We start from the raw sequence: 19,575 nt of genomic DNA, 5'->3' as shown, positions 1-19,575 counted from the left end.
CAGCAAAATGCAAAACTGCTCTACCGACTGAGCTAGCCGGGCTTGGTTAATGGAGCGACGAGACCTTGATGAGGCCATCGTTGCCTTGCCCTGCAACCTATGAAACCCAGGCCAGCTAGTTCAGTGGGCAGAGCATTGGTTTCACACAATGAACTACCCGAGTAGGTGGAAGGTTCCGCATGCGTAAAGCATTGGTGGTTCAGTGGTAGAATTCTCGCCTGCCACGCGGGAGGCCCGGGTTCGATTCCCGGCCAATGCAATGTAGAGCTTTTGCTGAAATGCCAGTGATTTTGGTGTCCTAGTTTCTCACGCTGGCTACGCATTGGTTTCATACAATGAACTCCCCGAGTAGGTGAAATGTTCTGCATCCGTAAAGCATTGGTGGTTCAGTGGCAGAATTCTCGCCAGGTAAGGGGGGGGGGGGAGCGGTTTTGATTCTAGCTAGCCGGGCTTGGTTAATGGAGTGACGAGACCTTGATGAGGCCATCGTGGCCTTGCAGTGCAACCTATGAAACCCAGGCCAGCTAGTTCAGTGGGCAGAGCATTGGTTTCACACAATGAACTATCCGAGGAGGTGGAAGGTTCCGCATTCGTAAAGCATTGGTGGTTCAGTGGTAGAATTCTCGCCTGCCACGCGGGAGGCCCGGTTTCGATTCCCGGCCAATGCAATGTAGAGCTTTTGCTGACATGCCAGTGATTTTGGTGTCCTAGTTTCTCACGCTGGTTATTGGTGGTGCAGCTATATAGTGTTCCACATACCATGATACAGCAAAATGCAAAAGTCCCACCCAACGTGGGGCTCGAACCCACGACCCTGAGATTAAGAGTCTCATGCTCTACCGACTGAGCTAGCCGGGCTTGGTTAATGGAGCGACGAGACCTTGATGAGGCCATCGTTGCCTTGCCCTGCAACCTATGAAACCCAGGCCAGCTAGTTCAGTGGGCAGAGCATTGGTTTCACACAATGAACTACCCGAGTAGGTGGAAGGTTCCGCATGCGTAAAGCATTGGTGGTTCAGTGGTAGAATTCTCGCCTGCCACGCGGGAGGCCCGGGTTCGATTCCCGGCCAATGCAATGTAGAGCTTTTGCTGAAATGCCAGTGATTTTGGTGTCCTAGTTTCTCACGCTGGCTACGCATTGGTTTCATACAATGAACTCCCCGAGTAGGTGAAATGTTCTGCATCCGTAAAGCATTGGTGGTTCAGTGGCAGAATTCTCGCCAGGTAAGGGGGGGGGGGGGAGCGGTTTTGATTCTAGCTAGCCGGGCTTGGTTAATGGAGTGACGAGACCTTGATGAGGCCATCGTGGCCTTGCAGTGCAACCTATGAAACCCAGGCCAGCTAGTTCAGTGGGCAGAGCATTGGTTTCACACAATGAACTATCCGAGGAGGTGGAAGGTTCCGCATTCGTAAAGCATTGGTGGTTCAGTGGTAGAATTCTCGCCTGCCACGCGGGAGGCCCGGTTTCGATTCCCGGCCAATGCAATGTAGAGCTTTTGCTGACATGCCAGTGATTTTGGTGTCCTAGTTTCTCATGCTGGTTATTGGTGGTGCAGCTATATAGTGTTCCACATACCATGATACAGCAAAATGCAAAAGTCCCGCCCAACGTGGGGCTCGAACCCACGACCCTGAGATTAAGAGTCTCATGCTCTACCGACTGAGCTAGCCGGGCTTGGTTAATGGAGCGACGAGACCTTGATGAGGCCATCGTTGCCTTGCCCTGCAACCTATGAAACCCAGGCCAGCTAGTTCAGTGGGCAGAGCATTGGTTTCACACAATGAACTACCCGAGTAGGTGGAAGGTTCCGCATGCGTAAAGCATTGGTGGTTCAGTGGTAGAATTCTCGCCTGCCACGCGGGAGGCCCGGGTTCGATTCCCGGCCAATGCAATGTAGAGCTTTTGCTGAAATGCCAGTGATTTTGGTGTCCTAGTTTCTCACGCTGGCTACGCATTGGTTTCATACAATGAACTCCCCGAGTAGGTGAAATGTTCTGCATCCGTAAAGCATTGGTGGTTCAGTGGCAGAATTCTCGCCAGGTAAGGGGGGGGGGGAGCGGTTTTGATTCTAGCTAGCCGGGCTTGGTTAATGGAGTGACGAGACCTTGATGAGGCCATCGTGGCCTTGCAGTGCAACCTATGAAACCCAGGCCAGCTAGTTCAGTGGGCAGAGCATTGGTTTCACACAATGAACTATCCGAGGAGGTGGAAGGTTCCGCATTCGTAAAGCATTGGTGGTTCAGTGGTAGAATTCTCGCCTGCCACGCGGGAGACCCGGTTTCGATTCCCGGCCAATGCAATGTAGAGCTTTTGCTGACATGCCAGTGATTTTGGTGTCCTAGTTTCTCACGCTGGTTATTGGTGGTGCAGCTATATAGTGTTCCACATACCATGATACAGCAAAATGCAAAAGTCCCGCCCAACGTGGGGCTCGAACCCACGACCCTGAGATTAAGAGTCTCATGCTCTACCGACTGAGCTAGCCGGGCTTGGTTAATGGAGCGACGAGACCTTGATGAGGCCATCGTTGCCTTGCCCTGCAACCTATGAAACCCAGGCCAGCTAGTTCAGTGGGCAGAGCATTGGTTTCACACAATGAACTACCCGAGTAGGTGGAAGGTTCCGCATGCGTAAAGCATTGGTGGTTCAGTGGTAGAATTCTCGCCTGCCACGCGGGAGGCCCGGGTTCGATTCCCGGCCAATGCAATGTAGAGCTTTTGCTGAAATGCCAGTGATTTTGGTGTCCTAGTTTCTCACGCTGGCTATTGGTGGTGCAGCTACGCATTGGTTTCATACAATGAACTCCCCGAGTAGGTGAAATGTTCTGCATCCGTAAAGCATTGGTGGTTCAGTGGCAGAATTCTCGCCTGCCACGCGGGAGGCCCGGTTTTGATTCTAGCTAGCCGGGCTTGGTTAATGGAGCGACGAGACCTTGATGAGGCCATCGTGGCCTTGCCCTGCAACCTATGAAACCCAGGCCAGCTAGTTCAGTGGGCAGAGCATTGGTTTCACACAATGAACTATCCGAGGAGGTGGAAGGTTCCGCATGCGTAAAGCATTGGTGGTTCAGTGGTAGAATTCTCGCCTGCCACGCGGGAGGCCCGGTTTCGATTCCCGGCCAATGCAATGTAGAGCTTTTGCTGAAATGCCAGTGATTTTGTTGTCCTAGTTTCTCACGCTGGCTATTGGTGGTGCAGCTACGCATTGGTTTCATACAATGAACTCCCCGAGTAGGTGAAATGTTCTGCATCCGTAAAGCATTGGTGGTTCAGTGGCAGAATTCTCGCCTGCCACGCGGGAGGCCCGGTTTTGATTCCCGGCCAATGCAATGTAGAGCTTTTGCTGACATGCCAGTGATTTTGGTGTCCTAGTTTCTCATGCTGGCTATTGGTGGTGCAGCTATATAGTGTTCCACATACCATGATACAGCAAAATGCAAAACTGCTCTACCGACTGAGCTAGCCGGGCTTGGTTAATGGAGCGACGAGACCTTGATGAGGCCATCGTTGCCTTGCCCTGCAACCTATGAAACCCAGGCCAGCTAGTTCAGTGGGCAGAGCATTGGTTTCACACAATGAACTACCCGAGTAGGTGGAAGGTTCCGCATGCGTAAAGCATTGGTGGTTCAGTGGTAGAATTCTCGCCTGCCACGCGGGAGGCCCGGGTTCGATTCCCGGCCAATGCAATGTAGAGCTTTTGCTGAAATGCCAGTGATTTTGGTGTCCTAGTTTCTCACGCTGGCTACGCATTGGTTTCATACAATGAACTCCCCGAGTAGGTGAAATGTTCTGCATCCGTAAAGCATTGGTGGTTCAGTGGCAGAATTCTCGCCAGGTAAGGGGGGGGGGGGGAGCGGTTTTGATTCTAGCTAGCCGGGCTTGGTTAATGGAGTGACGAGACCTTGATGAGGCCATCGTGGCCTTGCAGTGCAACCTATGAAACCCAGGCCAGCTAGTTCAGTGGGCAGAGCATTGGTTTCACACAATGAACTATCCGAGGAGGTGGAAGGTTCCGCATTCGTAAAGCATTGGTGGTTCAGTGGTAGAATTCTCGCCTGCCACGCGGGAGGCCCGGTTTCGATTCCCGGCCAATGCAATGTAGAGCTTTTGCTGAAAATATTTTTGTGAGTTTGTCCTGTACCTTTTTTTAGAAATATGTCACACATATGTAAAGCTCACTTGCTTTATTGTTGGCACTGTCGGTGCTGCCCCAGACTTAGACACTATAGTGATGTCCTGACTTTAGAAACTAGTAGTGGGTTCTCTATGAAAGTAGAGTTTCTGTGTTACCAACTGACTGTACATTTGTAGACGCACACTTGCAGCACTATCAGCATGTTGGTGCTGTGTTGGCTGCCAACTCCTAGGTTTGCACATGGGATCCTTGGCACATTCCCAGTGGAGGAGCTCCATATATCATGTAGCACCCTGCTTGTCATGCTACACTGTGGCATATGGGGGCTCATACATTTAATGTTGTACCATTTGCATAGTGAATAGATAACTAGATGTAGTTCTTATTAGGTTTTGTGGTATTCATTGTTTGTTTCTGTTCAGACATTTTTTGCTAGCCATATTAGTAGGAAGGTTTTGGGGGTTGTTTGTAGTAATTGCATACACATGCTAGCAATCACTATTTAAGTTTCATTGCTAGGCTGCAGGCCTATGGCTGCTCGGGCATAATAATTATAAGTGCATAATTTTAAAAGTGCACTTCACAACTCTAACCAAATGCAGCATTATACCGGCATTAAACCGAAGTTAAACAGAAGGAGACCACTCTAACTTCAACCCATTGGAAAATAAGGACAAGGTATAATCAAGAAATGAAAGTTCATAACACCTACACTACAAACAACTGCTGTCTGCATAACCTGGACATTCGTCACTGGACTGTATGCCAGATTCAGCTTTGGGAATAGAGTGAGAATTAGCCCTTAACTGTGTAACTGGACAAGCCAATTTGCAATGCAAGGAGTGTAAATACATACATTTTGGCCCATATAGTGTAAATACTGGCTGCTTTTGCATGTAGCTCACAAATACTGCACAGCTTTTTTATTGCTCAATAATTTAGATGCCCGTTTGGACACCTCCCTCCCAAATCTAAATCTCTCAGCACATTTGAAATCTACCCCACCTGCAGTGCAACATGGTTTCACCAAGATGATTAGTTAAGTGCTAAATCTCACTCTATTGCCAAAGCTTAATCAGGCTCTCTGTTTGCTCACTATAAGAACTTACACTTTTCATGCTCAAATTTGTACAGACTCTCTGGTTTCACAAACAACTCATAGCCTATTAGATTCAGTGCCAATTTCAGTTTATTTCTTAGAAATAATGCCTTCCAACTTTATTTAGTTTCCTAGCCTGTCATCTATCTTCTAATTTAGTTAATTTAAATATTCCTTTTCCTCCCCATTAAATCTCTTTTCCTATGCTCAATAATAAAGCTTTGGTAAAAGCAGGCATCTTTTCCGACACTGTACTTTTACTTGCTTCTCTGCAAATAGCCTGTACTTTCTCTTACACTCATACTTTATTTCTACATCTAGTTTTCCTTCCACTATTCAACTCATCCACACTATTATCATGTGTTCTTCCACTTCCCCCTCCTCTTAGTGTCTACCTAATCCTCTGCTCTGCTCTCTTCTTCCACCATTAGCATTTCCCCCCAGTCTCCTCCACCTCCTCCTTCATTTATTTCCTCTCATCTGTCCGCCTTCCTCCCTCTCCTCTCCCATGACTTTACTTTCATTCTCTTCTATCCCTCCTATGTCCTACTACCCCACTGGTTTACCCTCCTCCAAACCTGCTCTCCATGTCACCCGACCTCACCTCCATCCATACCATATTAAACTCCCTCCCTGCCAAACACCTATAAGTTTCCTTCCCAGCACTAGTCCCTGCACTATCTGTCCACTACATTCACCTTGGTCACCCAAATTAAACACAACTTCTTGTTACAGCAACCCTGATAATCTAATTCACATCTCTCCAACAAACACTGTCCCTCTATCCTGTGCCCTTTGGAATGCCAAATCAATCTGTAATAAACTCATTCCCACCAATGACCTTTTCATCTCCAAAAACTTGCATCTCCTAGCCATTACTGAAACCTGGATTTCACTCTCTAACACCACTTCCCCTACAGCTCACTCCTTCGACGGCCTCACCTTCTCTCATACCCCTCAGCCTGGGGATTGCCATGGTGGTGGTGTAGAGGTCCTTCCATCTCCTGGTTACTTCTATCAACTTCTACCCTCTGAACCATCCCTTGCTTTCTCTACATTTAAAGTTCATGCCATATGCCTCTTCCAACCAGAACACCTAAGAGTAGCTGTCATTTATCGTCCCCCTGGCTTTCCTTCCAAATTCATTAACAACTTTGCTTCCTGGCTCCCTCACTTCCTCTACTCTGACCTTCCCTCTATTATCCTATGTGACTTCAATATTCCAAGTGATATCCCAACAGAAGCCTCTGCCTCCAAACTCCTTACTCTCATGTCTTCATTTGGTCTCTTGCAATGGGCCTCCTCACCCTCCCATCTGAGTGGGCATTTGCTTGACCTGGTCTTCACTCACTGTTGTGACATTTCTGATTACTCCAATTCCCCATTCCCCCTCTTTGGCCATCACCTTCTCTCTTTTAACCTATCCCTCTCTCCTTCCCTTCCTCTACCTCCTAAGGCCACCATCACTAAGCGTAACATTGAGGCTATTGACACCATTTCTTTTTCTTCCCAGCTTGACTCACTTCTCTCCCCTATCCTGTCTCTCTACTTCCCTGAACAAGCCACTTCCCTATACCATACCTCCCTTATTTCTCCTCTGTACTCTGTGGCTCTGGCAATCACTATTCACCCTCGCAGATCCACACCTCAACCCTGGCATTCCAAATGCACCAGATACCTGCAAAAGTGTTCACGAATTAGCTGAGCGACTGTGGAGAAGATTACGCTCTAAGGCAGGTTTTCGCAATTTTAAATTTATGCTCTCATCCATCAGTGATGCCCTTTCCCTCTCTAAACAGTCTTATTATAAGAACCTCATCTCCTCTCAGTCCTCAAATCCCCATCATCTCTTCACCACCTTCAACTCCCTCTTCCACCCACCACTTCCTCACCGCTCATCCTTGCTCTCTGCCCTTGACTTTGCTACCTACTTTACATCTAAAATTGACTCCATACATCAGGACATCATATTCCACCAGTCCCCTTGCTCTCCACCTCCTCCTTTCCCAGACCTCCCCTCCCCATCCATTTTAACGACTCTAACATTCTTCTCCCCTATATCTGGAGAGGAATGCATGTCCCCCCCTTCTACCTCCCCCACTGACCCAATCCCTACAAGTCTACTCCGCTACCTTTCTCCTTTTGCCTGCTCCCATCTTGCCCACCTCCTTAATATCTGCCTATCATCAGGCACTGTCCCTTCTGCATTCAAACATGCCCTTGTCTCCCCCATTCTTACAAAACCTACCATTGATCCTAACACTCTCTCCAACTACTGTCCCACCTCTCTTCTCCCTTTTGCCTCCAAGCTCCTTGAGCATGTTATTTACAACCACCTTACCACCTTTCTTTCCTCCCACTCTCTCCTTGACCGTTTTCAGTCTGGCTTCCATTCTCTCCACTCCACTGAAACCACCTTCACAAAAGTCAGCAATGACCTCATTGCTGCTAAATCCAAGGGCCACTACTCTCTACTCATTCTCCTTGACCTCTCTGCTGCTTTTGACACTATGGACCACCCTCTCCTTCTGCAAATCCTTCACTCCCTTGGTCTATATGACACTGCCCTCTCCTGGCTATCCTCCTACCTCTCTGACCACTCCTTCTCTGTCTCCTCTTGTGACTCCTCTCCCCCCCACAGCCTCTTACAGTAGGTGTTCCCCAAGGTTCTGTTCTTGGACCTCTCCTTTTCTCCCTCTATACGTCCTCTCTAGGTGAACTTTTCAGCTCTTTTGACTTCCAATATCATCTCTATGCTGATGATACTCAGATCTACCTTTCCTTCCCTGACCTCTCCCCCTCTCTACATGCTCAGATCTCCAAATGTCTCTCTGACATCTCTTCCTGGATGTCCCAACGATTTCTTAAACTTATGGTGCATACACACGGTCAGATTTTTCCTTCAGATATGAATGATAATGATTTAAAAATCGTTCAGTCGTTCATATCTGAAGGAAAATCTGACATATCTGACATACCTAAATGATGGACGATCAACGATGCACGTTCCCGATGGTCAGATAACGATTTCTGACATCTGATGTGTTTGCAGTCAGACTTGGACGATTCCATTCATTTTAATATAGTCAAAAATCGTTCAATCGTTCAAATCGTTCAAAACTTTGGTAAAGTCGTTCAAATCGTTTAATCGTTCAATCGTTCATCTGACAAATCTGACAAGTCTGACAAATCTGACCGTGTGTATGCTCCATTAATATGTCTAAGACTGAGCTGATCATTTTCCCACCCCCCCCAACATAACCACACTTTCCACCATTTCTTTATCAATTGATGGCACAACTATCTAATCTAGCCCCAGTTATCCTGGACTACTCCCTTTCCTTCAAACCACATAACCAGAATCTCTTGCAGTCCTGTCCTTTTCATGTTAAAATATCTCCAAGATTAGACCCTTTCTCTCCCAGGATGCCACTAAAACTCTCATTGGTTATCTCCAGATTGGACTACTGTAACCTCCTCCTATCTGGCCTCCCCAACTCCCTTCTCTCCCCTCTCCAGTCTATCCTCAATGTTGCTGCTCGGCTCATCTTCCTCTCAAAATGCTCTGCATCTGTCTCTCCTCTATTACAAGCTCTGCACTGGCTCCCCTTCCCTTTCAGAACCCAATTTAGGGTTCTCACACTCACTTACAAAGCCCTCACCCATTCCTCTCCCATTTACATCTCAGACCTCATCTCCCTTCACTCTCCTGTCCACCCTCTTCATTCAACAAATGCACGCCGCCTCTCATGCCAATTGATTACTTCCTTCCACTACCACCTTCAAGATTTTACCCGCACTTCTCCCCACCTTTGGAACTCTCCCCCTCTTCCATCAGACTCTCCACCTCTCTACAATCCTTGAAACGGGCTCTCAAGGCCCACTATTTCATCAAAGCCTTCAAGCTCTCATCTTAACTTGCTGCTACATACTCCTTACTCCCTGCCTACCCAATCTGTGTCACACCTGTTTGTTTGCCCCTCCCCTTTAGAATGTAAGCTCTTACAAGCAGGGCCCTCTACACTCTTTGCTTCTCCATTCTCTACTTTCATCTACTTCTTACTCCCCACTAGGGCACCTAACACTTGATTGGTTTGCTCTGCTGCTTATCTGGGTGTTATGGTCGTGAATGTACCAATGTACAGTATCCATGTCCTGTATTGTATTGTACTGTAAGTCACTGGTCAACATATTTATTTATGTACTTTGTAAGGCACTGCGGAACACTTGTGGGGCCATATAAATAAATGATAATAATAGGACGGTGCATGACCAGTGGGTCGGAGCCACACACAGTGCATCCCAGACTTAGACATTATAGTGATTTCATTACTTTAGAAACTAGTAGTGGGCTATGGGCCCGATTCAGACCCGGTCACAAGCGCTGAGCGCTCACAACTGGGTCAATAGTGGCCCAGAGTGCATGCGCACGATGGAGCTGACTCCGTCGTGCGCATGCACGAGACCCGGATAGCGATGGGCACTCCGTTGCTCCGGGCCTCACAACAAAGGGGGAGAGCTGTCGATGTTGAGTGACAGCTCACCCCCTTTGGTGGGCGGTCTAGGGGGGGCATGCCCAAACGGAGGTGTTCCCATGAGAACACCTGTCATTTGGGGGCGGTCTCACTGTTAGAGCCGAAATCTCTTTTGGGCTTGCACCCACGAGACCCTACCACAAGGGTCTCATCGCAAGCCCGATGGTCGCGACGGTCTTGACCATCGCAACCATCAACCTGGCCACTTGCTATAGCTGTGGGTGGTCACCCACAGCTGTGCGAGCGTCCAGGAGGTGGCACAAAAAAAAAAGCCCTGATTCAGAGCGAGCGCTCCTTCAGAGCATCCGGCTCTGAATCAGGGCCTCTGTTTGAAAGTGGGGTGTCTGTATTACAAACTGACTGTGTGTTTGAAGCTGCACACTTGCGTCAATGTCAGCACTGTCGGCGCTTTCCCAGATTTAGACACTATAGTGATTTCTTGACTTTAGAAACTAGTAGTGGGCTCTGTTTGAAAGTGGGGTCTCTGTATTACAAACTGACTTCGCTTTAATGCACACTTGTGGCACTGTCAGCATGTTAGCACTGTGGTGGCTGCCATCTCCAGGGGTTGCACATGGTATCTCCAGGGGTTGCACATGGGATCTCTGGAGCATGCCCAGTGGAGCCGCTCCATATGCCATGTAGTGCCGTGCTAGTCACATTATGCTGTGGCATATGGGGGCTCATAGTACTGCACATGCCCAGTGGGACACATAGCTGGAAGTGCTGGTCAATGCAGCACTACAGAATCATTTAATGTCCTGCGCATGCGTGCACTCCAATACATTAATATGCGCCCTACTGCATGTTTTAGAAAATGGCTTTGAGGCAGCGGCCATATTCCAGGAGGCTTCAGAGGCTCAGACAGTGCCTAGTGCATAGTAAGTTCAGTATTACTGTACAGTTACATTAGTTAAGTTTAGGTAATCAGGATCCATAGCGCCATTATTGTGTGACATAACATAAATGGGTGTGGATTACCAGAACAACAGTCAATAGGTCAACACACTAAAGGTCTATATGTACATTGGTCAACAGTTACAAATGGTTGACAGGATGAAAAGACCAACACATTTTTTTTTTTGCATGTCTTTGGCGTAAACTTAAAATTTATCGTTAGGATGCCAAATGCAGCATGGCCCTGCACCCTGCTTCCCTATGCTGTCATTCCGCATTAATGACATCAGCAAGTGTGGATGCATTTGCCAATGTCACCAGGCCTGCCACTAACAATGTCACTGGCTACAGTACACACATCATAAATTGTGTACCCGGCCTACATGTGTCAACCAGCACTGCAGAGAGTTATGTCTACAGCATGTGAATGAACATAAACTGTATGAGCCATAAACTATAGAGTTATATGATAGGTACACACTAGAGCAGCATTTTTCAACCGCTGTGCCATGGCACACAAGCGGTCTTTAAGTGTGCCACCAAAAAGACAACTGAGAGCTCCTACTGTATCTCTGTAAGTCTTTTGTGGGGGCTGGGGAAAATCTTGAGTTTTATTTTATGTTTTTCTTTGGGGCCAATGTCTTTGATTTATTTCCAATATCTTTGAATTTTTATTCCTGTGTTGGAGCTGTGTTGTACTCCTGCCCTGCCCTGTCATACTGTAGATTGGGTTCCAATTATTGTCCGATGAATGTTACTATACATTGAACTGTTATTTATTTACAGGATTTCAGAGGAGAAAGTAGCAGTCAGAAGAGGGGGAGCCTGCACATCCAAGTAAGTGCTGTATGTGTTTGTTTTCAAGTTATTTTTTAAAAATGTGTTGATGAATAATGACATTATAGTATTTTGTTTCAATGTAGTATATCAACAGTGCATCCGCTGGATATCCTCCTCTGAGGAGGAGGTAGTGGATGGGACAGTGGGGCCCAACAACCCTCCCCAGCCAAGTAAGTATTGCCTGTACTCTACTGTACCTCTTTCCTACACTCTTAGTGGCTCTACTTTTGTTACTTGTGCCATCACTATTGGAGTAGTATTGTGTTCAGAGAATTATGGTACAGTAAGTACCAAAAGTGGCCGGTCCAGGAGAGCCAATGATGCCATTCACATTGTTTTTTTAAGATATTTATATATATTGGTTGTTTACACAGGCCCACAACCTGAGGAGGAGGCAGAGGTTGTGGCAGCTAAGCCCGACAGCCATCCCCAGCCAAGTAACTACTGTATACAGTAGTATAGTACATTGTTTTCTACTGTACTGTACTTCTCATCCTTTGAAGACTTTCCTGTTCCTCCTGTACCTCCTGTACTTCAAAGACTACACTGCTCGTTTCATCTCCAAACTCGTCTCCAAACACACTGCCTCCTGTCTGCCTCCTGTCCTCTCCGGTTAGCCAATGACTGTCGCTTTGCTACTTCTGACATCACTAAAGGAGTCAGGTCCACAATTATCTGATTACTTCTCGCTTACTGTACCTTACTTTCCAGCTGTATTGTGTCCTAAGAATCAAGTCACAGTACTAAATGTTAATTGTGCTATTTATGTTTTTGTTACTGTAATGTACCCTTGTGGCACCTTATTCTGTAAATAAAGACACAATTATATATTTCTTTGTTTACACAGGCCGAGAACCTGAAGAGGATGAAGTGGAGGAGGCAGAGGATGATCTCGCTAGCCCACCCCAACCAAGTAAGTACTGTATACAGTAGTATAGTACATTGAGTTTTACTACTGTACTTCTCTTCCTTTGAAGAATGTCCTGTTCCTCCTGTACTTTGATGATATCTTCAGATTGGCCATATCGTTTGAAGATATCATTATTGTTCATATCGTTCATAAGATTCATCTAGTGTGTATGCCCATTTATGTAGTGTACAATAATGTTATGTTTACCCTCTACTTTCCTGCTGAATACATTACAGTGTTTTTCTTTTCTTTACAACGAACGCCTCCATATCATACTTATGGAGCTGGAGAGTGAGCAGAGCAGTGATCCTGGTAAGCCTCAACCTTGCAATTTTATAAAAGTACTTGATTTACTGTAACATTAAAGCATTTTTTTTTACACACAGACCAGCTAATCATTGATGAGTCAGCTGTGGAGTTGGGGAGTTCCATAGCCGATGAGATGGATCAGTCACATGTAGGTTCTTCTGCTGCTGATCCAGAAGAAGGTTCTTCTGCTGCTGCTCTAGACTCCCAGATTATATATAAATAATAAACATATTTAGCTGAGACATGCACCGTGCATGATACAGATTACTGTATATCTTATGTGATTTGTGGGCACACTACAATTCAACAGTACATAATTTTACGTGGCAGTTCTACAATGTTGCATAATATAAAGGGTATACTCACTCATCATATCTTTTTTTGAAAACAGAGCTAATTCCTGTGTGACCACACAGGTACCAGGACCAAAAGGGCCCACGCGGGTCACGAGGCCCACAGGCCAGCTTCCAATGGGGCTGCACCCGAGGTAAAGTACATCAATGCTATAGTATAGTACAGTACTTTATATTAGTGTTGTAATACTGTGCCATTTTCTTTTTTTTGACAGAATAAGTTCTACAAATGTTGTCCCTTTTTCCGGTGATTACCCACCTTTTAGTTGATTTCCTTTTTAATTTTGTCATACGTTTTGTTTAAGTTTATTTTTATTGTATTTTTATTTTATGTAATAAACCTTTATGTTATACACCATGTTTTGTATTTTTTAATTTAACAGTTTACAGAAGAGAAAGTTCCATTGCCTTTATCGTAAAAATGTCAACAGGATTTAAGCAAGTTCACCTGAGATGTCTATAGTAAATCATCAAAAGAAGCTTCTATCTACGATGTCTACAGAAGATCCCCCCGCCCACTGTACTGTGTAATTGCAAGGGCAGACCTTGAGCTGACTGCTTACATGGCTAACAAAGCATCCTTTATTATGGTAATGAAAGGCTCTTGCTTGTTTTAGGGGAAGGAACCTGATGCACTGTGTCTCACTTCCCACAAAGCAAGTTCTTAGAGTGATGCAGGCCATACACATGGCAATTTGAAAACGAACGACACCTCGGTATATTTTGAAATTCAGCCCGATGCATCGCATGCTGCTATGAACGGTAAACGATGCATCTTACAAGCATGACAATCGTAGATATTATGGTTTTTCCATAAGATCTACGATGTCGATGTACAAGGCGGGGATACACATCGCCATCGTACAGCATGCCAAAACACGCACGATATGCACGATTGATCGTTGTGATCAATTGAAATCGTGCATATCATGTGTAAAATCTTACCATGTATGGGGGCCTTTTCTCACCATATTATACACCTTTTTTTATGGTTGCTTATTTTTGGCCGTTTTTTTCAGTTAGCTTGTATTTGGGCTTGTGTAGCCAGGTCCCAGCAATAAGGTAACTTACATAGCTGCTAATCCATTTCTCTCTCTCTCTCTCTCTCTCTCTCTCTCTCTCTCTGAGGTGTTTGTGTACCCTTTTTGTCCTGCACTTTACCATAGAGGGGCCTGATTCAGCAGTGAACACTAATGCATTGCTGATCGCAGATTCCCGTTGTTTGGGAATCTGCATGGGACCCATTCTGCGCATATGCAAAAAGGGTCCAGAGCTATCGCATGCAGGCTCCGTATGCCTCTATCTGATTGACAGACAGAGTAGTTTGTGGGACGGTATGGGGACGGCCTACCTTCCCAGAAATGGGGTCATGTTTCTCTATTTTCTGGTAGTGGCAAGGCCAGGAAGTCTGCATCCATGGATGCAGTACCATGGCCAGGCTGTGGTAAGCTCCAGCTATGGCCAGCTTGACCAAAGATTCAATCATCATGACCAATGGTTGTGATGATGAGCCCGGAATTTCTGTCAGGAGCCGGAGCCACACTTAATGATGTGTGTACTGATCAGTAAGGAACCAGGTAGCGGTGTATGTGGTCACACACATACACCGCTAATGTAAGGATATGGATCGGGTTCCATTTTTATTTTTGCCAAGACCACTGGATGCTACGGAGACCAGCACAATGATAGAGGTGAGTATAAGATCTTTATTCCAGGTACTCCAAATGGATTCTACTAGAGAAGGGGACTGACCAGCTGGCAGCAGGTAAGTACAGTATGTGTGAGCTAGGTAGGTAGGTGTGTAATAAAGTTTTACTATCAAAGCTGTGTGTGTATTGTTTTTTAACTATTTAATTTACAGTGGAGGCACAGGTGCCAGCCACCTGCTGGCACTTGAAGTTCCACAAGTGCCAAAGGGCAGGCATGCTGGCACCTGTAGTTCCACTGTAAATTACAATAGTTTTAAACTATATACATTATTACCCCCTTACCCACTGCTCCAGGGGTGTGAGGAAGAGCCACAGTCTTCAGCCTAAGCCTGGTGTTTTTGGAGAGGGGGGACCCCTTATTGTGGGGGTCACCACCTCTCCTGCTTTGGCCATGGAGCTCCGGTGATAGGGTCTCCTAGCTGTGGCATTACACTCCAGTCGGTTTGGGTCCGGTGTTGGTTTTAAATATAGGGGACCCCTATGCTTTCCCCCCCCCCCTACATTTAAAACCAGGACTGGCAATGCAGCGAGGTGCTGGTTCCAAAGTGATGGTGGAACCCTACATGTTATTTTCCTCATCATGTTATGAACCACGACTGGCTGAGCAGTCAGGGGCTGGTTATTTCTTTTGGGGAGGACCGTATATAATTTTTTAAAAACATTTAACCCTTTTGTTACAGGTAGACCACACAAGCAGCCTTCACATATCTCACTGATATGTGCAGTCTGCTTGTTCGGGTGAGTTTGGCAGAGAGAAAGGACAGACCTTGAGCTGACTGCTTAAATGGCTAACAAAGCATCCTTTATTATGGTAATGAAAGGCTCTTGCTTGCTTTGGGGAAAGGGACCTGATGCACTGTGTGACTCCTGACTGGCTCCACTGGGCATGTGCAGTATTACATGGCATATGGAGCAGCTCCACTGGGCATGCACCAGAGATCTCATGTGCAGCCACCAGAGCTGGCAGCCACCACAGCACCGATGTGCTGACAGTGCCGCAAGTATGTGTCTTAAAATACACAGTCAATTTGTAATACAGAGACCCCACATTTAAACAGAGGCCCTGATTCAGAGCCGGACGCTCTGACAGAGCGCTCGCTCTGAATCAGGGCCGTCCCTGCTCCTTTTTGGAGCGGCCTCCTGGCCACTCACATAGCTGTGGGTGACCACCCACAGCTATAGCGAGCGGCCAAAATGATGGTCGCGATGGTCAAGACCATCGCGACCATCGGGCTTGTGATGAAACCCTGAGGTAGGGTCTTGCTGCCGCAAGCCCAGGAGTGCTTTTGGCTCTATTAGAGCCAAAAGCACTCCCACTGACATCACTAGTGATGTCAGTGGGGCCGTACCCAGATGGTAGGCGTTCCCATGGGAACACCTCTGTCTGGGCAGCCAAAGGGGGCGTGCTGTCAATCACCATCGACAGCACGCCCCCTTTGGTGCGAGACCCTTAACGACGGCTTGGCCGTCATTATTCGGGTCTCGCGCATGTGCACAATGGAGGTGCCTCCGTCGTGCGCATGCGCACTTGGGCACCATCGACCCGCTTGCGAGCACTCAGCGCTCGCGAGTGGGTCAGAATCAGGCCCAGAGCCCACTACTAGTTTCCAAAGTCATGAAATCACTACAGTGTCTAAGTCTGGGACAGTGTCAACATGCCAACAGTGCTGCAAGTGTGCATCTTAAAATGCACATTCAGTTTGTAATACAGAGACCCCACTTTTAAACAGAGCCCACTACTAGTTTCTAAAGTCATGAAATCACTATAGCATCTAAGTCTGGGATGCACTGTGTGTGACTCCCGACCCACTGGGCATGCACAGTACAATGAGCCTCCATACGCCACAGTATAGCGTGACTAGCAGGGCGCTATATAGCGTATGGTGTGGCTCCACTGGGCATGTGCCAGAGATCCCATTAGCTCTCAAAGCCAAATCAATTGTCAAACTCTTAAGCATTGGCTCCAAACAACACCATCAGCTCTCAAAGCCAAATCCATTGTCAAACTCTTCTGTATTGGCTCCAAGCAGCACCATCAGCTCTCAAAGCCAATTCAAATATGTACTTCTCCTCAGCATGGTCTCCAAGCCACAACAGCTCTCAAAGCCAAATCAATTATCTAACTCTTCAGCACGGGCCTCAGGCCACCTTTTCTACTCTTATAACTGTACTCCATTCATACTGTTGCTCTCACCATCAAATCTTTTTGCTACTCCACGTGAATCACTCCTACCTCGAGCTATAAGTCCAGGTGGCCACCTAAGTACAAGTGAATGTATCCTAGTTCTAAGGGAACAACGGGCAGTTGTTATTGGCAGAATATCTCGCTAGTCTGGTTCTAGATTTTTCACATGGAGTAAGCATTGGATATCATAACATTATAGTCGGCTCAAACAATACAGTTTCAGAGTACAGTTATGGAACAAGGGCAGAGCATTGCCCAAGCATCTCCGCTCAAATTCAAACCCTAACCCAGAAAGTCCAGTATCTGTTTCTCCCAGAGAACCCAAAATGAATTTGCTGGATCGGTTTACAGGAGATCGCCGGCAATTCCTCAATTTCTGCAAAAGCTGCACGTTTTATTTCAGGCTCCGTCCTGTTTCCTCTGGGACAGAATCACAATGAGTAGGACTGGTTATCTCCTTACTCCAGGGAGATCCACAAATTTGGGCCTTCAGGTTGCCCTCTACTCATGCAGCACTACAGTCAGTTAATGCCTTTTTCACTGCCATGGGTCTATTATATGATGACACTGATAAACCTGCTTTAGCGGAGTCCAAGTTACATTCCCTTAAACAGGGTCAGGAGGCAGCGGAGGACTATCCTTCTGAGGTCTGCAGATTGGCTACTGACTCTGGATGGAACGATCCGGCGTTGTGCACTCAATATCGTTTGGACCTTTCTGATGCCATTAAGGATATCCTGGTCCAACATCCTCCTGATGATGCATTGGATGACCTCATGCAGAAGGCTATTAGGATTGATCGACATCTCCGGGAACATAGACGGGAACAAAAGCTCCCCACAAGGTCACCCCGCTCTCTTTCATGGGTTCTGGCATCCGATCCAGAGGAGCCTATGCAAATTGGGGCATCACGATTGTCGCCTGATGAAAGATGCAGGCGACATTTCCTGGGCCTTTGTATGTACTGTGGAGACAAGGGACATGCTGTAAACAACTGTCCACTCAGACCAGTAAAAGGCAAGGCCTAAATGTTCAGGAGAGAATTACATTTAGGCCTAGTTCCCATTTCCTCCAAAAATTTGGTATTAGTCCCAGTGACTGTCCAACTCCTCAAAACTACTTGTGCCACTTCAGCATTTCTGGATAGTGGGGCAGCTGGTAATTTTATGGTTTTTCATTTCTTTCAAACCTTGGGTGTTCCTGCCATTCCTTTAGAACAGGAGATCCTGGTCTGTGGACTGGATGGGAGTTTGTTTTCGTTTGGTCATATTACATTCAAAACACCTCCTCTCCACTTGACAGTTGGAGATCTACACTTGGAAAAACATTCTTTTTATCTTCTTCAATGTCCTTTGGCCCCAGTCGTTCTGGGTCTCCCATGGTTAAGAGATCATGATCCCATCATCGACTGGTCCTCCGGAGAGATAATTAAATGCAGTCTGGCTTGCCATGTCCATTGCTTGGCCATTCCAGTCCAATCAATTCTTCCTGTGGTTGCTGAACCATCTCCCACCATTCCTCTCCAATACCGCGACTATGCTGACGTTTTTTGCACAGTTGGCAGATGTTCTTCCTCCTCATCGGTCCTATGATTGTGCAATCATCTTGGTTCCCGGTGCTAAATTGCCTAAAGGTCGGTTGTACTCTCTGTCAATACCTGAGTGATAAGGCCATGCGAGAAAACATCGAGAACGCTTTAGCTAAAGGGTTCATTCGCCCCTGAAAATCACCATTGGGTGCTGGCTTTTTCTGAAAAAATTCATATCCGCTACCTCTCATTTCCTTACTATTTGACCAGCTGCGCCAGGCTAACATCTTTTCCAAAATTGATCTTCGAGGAGCTTACGACTTGATTCGTATTAAGAGTGGGGATGAGTGGAAGACTGCCTTCAGTACTAACTCGGTGCATTATGAGTACTGGGTCATGCTCTTTGGACTATCCAATGCCCTTACAGTCTTCCAGGACCTGATCAATGACGTCCTTCGAGATTTCCTAAGGCAGTTTGTCGTTGTGTACCTGGACGACATTCTAATTTTTTCCCAATCGATTGATCAACATCATCAGCACATACGTTTGGTCTTTCAAAAATTGCAAACAAATCATCTGTACGCCAAACTGGAAAAATGTGATTTTGATGTCACCCAGATCTCTTTTTTAGGATACGTCATTTCGCCCCAAGGATTTGCTATGGATCCTGGTAAAGTTGAGGCCATACTGAAGTGGGTCCAGGCAACCTCTCTCAAGGCAATCCAATGATTCCTCTGCTTTTCCAATTATTATTGTCGATTCATAAAGTTATTTTCCAGCATTGTGGCACCAATTGTGGAACTGACCAAGAAGGTAGAGGATACCTTAAAATGGTCAGCAGAAGCGGTTAAGTCCTTTGAAACATCAAGCTCGCATTTACTCAGGCACCGGTACTCTGTCACCCAGACCCTGATCATCCTTTTGGCTCCCAATTTTGACGAACCTATTCTTCTGGACACATTTTTCCACTGTGCAATCACCCCAAATTTGGTCGAACTCATTCTTGACTTTCAGTCAGAGGTACCTCCAGAAAGACCTGCTGGTCTTCTTTTTGTTCCAGAGAGGTTCAGAAGAT

The 19,575-nt window shown here is 46.5% G+C and overlaps 8 non-coding genes across 8 annotated transcripts; 5 read left to right on the top strand and 3 right to left on the bottom strand.

The window, feature by feature from the left end:
* Positions 1-188: 188 nt before the first annotated feature.
* TRNAG-GCC (transfer RNA glycine (anticodon GCC)) lies at positions 189-259 on the top strand. Its single transcript has one exon. It is a non-coding gene; the product is annotated as a tRNA-Gly (tRNA).
* A 526-nt stretch (positions 260-785) lies between these two features.
* On the bottom strand, positions 786-858 carry TRNAK-CUU (transfer RNA lysine (anticodon CUU)). Its single transcript has one exon. It is a non-coding gene; the product is annotated as a tRNA-Lys (tRNA).
* Positions 859-1,004: 146 nt separating this feature from the next.
* On the top strand, positions 1,005-1,075 carry TRNAG-GCC (transfer RNA glycine (anticodon GCC)). Its single transcript has one exon. It is a non-coding gene; the product is annotated as a tRNA-Gly (tRNA).
* A 527-nt stretch (positions 1,076-1,602) lies between these two features.
* On the bottom strand, positions 1,603-1,675 carry TRNAK-CUU (transfer RNA lysine (anticodon CUU)). Its single transcript has one exon. It is a non-coding gene; the product is annotated as a tRNA-Lys (tRNA).
* Positions 1,676-1,821: 146 nt separating this feature from the next.
* TRNAG-GCC (transfer RNA glycine (anticodon GCC)) lies at positions 1,822-1,892 on the top strand. Its single transcript has one exon. It is a non-coding gene; the product is annotated as a tRNA-Gly (tRNA).
* A 525-nt stretch (positions 1,893-2,417) lies between these two features.
* Positions 2,418-2,490, bottom strand: TRNAK-CUU (transfer RNA lysine (anticodon CUU)). The gene has a single exon. It is a non-coding gene; the product is annotated as a tRNA-Lys (tRNA).
* Positions 2,491-2,636: 146 nt separating this feature from the next.
* TRNAG-GCC (transfer RNA glycine (anticodon GCC)) lies at positions 2,637-2,707 on the top strand. The gene has a single exon. It is a non-coding gene; the product is annotated as a tRNA-Gly (tRNA).
* Positions 2,708-3,615: 908 nt separating this feature from the next.
* TRNAG-GCC (transfer RNA glycine (anticodon GCC)) lies at positions 3,616-3,686 on the top strand. The gene has a single exon. It is a non-coding gene; the product is annotated as a tRNA-Gly (tRNA).
* Positions 3,687-19,575: the final 15,889 nt, after the last annotated feature.

The sequence above is a fragment of the Taudactylus pleione genome, unplaced genomic scaffold (genome assembly GCF_031769625.1).
Source record: "Taudactylus pleione unplaced genomic scaffold, aTauple2 ptg000851l, whole genome shotgun sequence".
In the NCBI taxonomy this organism is placed as follows: Eukaryota; Metazoa; Chordata; class Amphibia; order Anura; family Myobatrachidae; genus Taudactylus; species Taudactylus pleione.
This window is presented reverse-complemented; position numbering and strand designations above follow the sequence as displayed.